At 34.1% G+C, this 1,362-nt stretch overlaps 1 non-coding gene across 1 annotated transcript; it reads right to left on the bottom strand.

The window, feature by feature from the left end:
• Nucleotides 1-910: 910 nt before the first annotated feature.
• Nucleotides 911-1,124, bottom strand: LOC120888816 (small nucleolar RNA U3). The gene has a single exon (XR_005732493.1). It is a non-coding gene; the product is annotated as a small nucleolar RNA U3 (small nucleolar RNA).
• Between the last annotated feature and the right edge of the window lie 238 nt (nt 1,125-1,362).

Genomic DNA, 1,362 nt, shown 5'->3' with positions numbered 1-1,362 from the left:
AATAAATAAAAAATGTTGGATATATAAGGAAGCTAAAGCTTGTTACTGTAGAAAAATTTACTTTATAATTTCCTCAAATCAAATGAAAAATTCAAAGAGGAAAAATCAGGATATTTAACAGGAGGTACAACATGAACTGCAGGTACTACATGGGTTTCAAGTAGAAGCAGCATCTTTAATAATAGATACTCCCATGGACACTGACCAGTCAGAAGAGCTGGTATACATACAGTGTCAGTCCTGAGTAGCACCCGTGGTGAGCAAAACTGTGAGATGTTGAGTTTTATCTCCAGCACCTCCTTCTTTCCTCTTCCATGAATGACATTTGCCCCTAGGTTTCATATACCCGGTCTCTGATTCGTATTCTGCTACCTTCATGCTTTTCACTGTTCTTTCAGGCTCACTTGCTGTATCATCTTTAGGATTCTGGCTCACTGGTCCACATTATGATTTGGCACCTTAATGTCATCAAAATTCTGATTTCTTCTTGTCTCAAATTGCTTGTATGGAAAAACGTGATCCCATAAAGCTAATAAACCAAGATATTGGAAAAGGAACACATTGCTCATTGCTCATCAAAAACTGTGTTCAAATAGATGACTATATTGCAGTGAAGTACAATGAAATAATCCCATGGGATTCACGTAAAATAGGAATTTTTGAAGAATTTTGTCAGGTATTTTGGGGTACCAGATTAATCTAGCATCCCTCAAATAAAATGGTTTCTTTATATATTGGGTTTATTTCTCCATAAGATGAACTGTGAAATAATTCTAATAAAAAATCACTTAATTGGGTCTAAATGCTTAGACTAACATTTTGTGAATCTTTTCCCTGATCTTCAACTTCTTTTGAAACCCACTCTGCAGTTATTTAGGCATTTCCTTTTTTTTTTTTTTTAATATCGGAAACCACTCAGACTGTGTTCTCTCCCTCTTAATCTCTGAAGAGAATTAAGAAGGATCATCAATGGCAAAAGGCAGTTGCAGTAATGCAACACTTAGAACCAGCTTCATGCTCAGGAGAGAACATTCAACTCCTCCTCGCAGTTTCCAGTAATCTACCTAATCAGAGAAAAGTCTCTAGTAACATACTATAAAAATGATCCCTGAAAGTATAGTATTATTTAGGCACTTTCTTATGCTGTCTTCTTAATAGCAAATAATAATATAATGTCTTATTCATCATGGATCATCATGGATTGCAAGTAATAATATCATTTCTGATTCATTCTATGGAGCTAAAGAAGGTATATCAGACTCCATAATGATACAGTATAGACCTCTATTAAATGTTTTTAAAAATAGTGTTCTTTTTAATACCTTTATTTTATTTATTTATTGTTGTGTGGTGCTGAGGATT

This window comes from Ictidomys tridecemlineatus, chromosome 6 (assembly GCF_052094955.1).
Source record: "Ictidomys tridecemlineatus isolate mIctTri1 chromosome 6, mIctTri1.hap1, whole genome shotgun sequence".
Taxonomy (NCBI): domain Eukaryota; kingdom Metazoa; phylum Chordata; class Mammalia; order Rodentia; family Sciuridae; genus Ictidomys; species Ictidomys tridecemlineatus.
The sequence above is the reverse complement of the archived record's forward strand: the minus strand, read 5'-3'. Positions and strand labels throughout refer to the sequence as shown.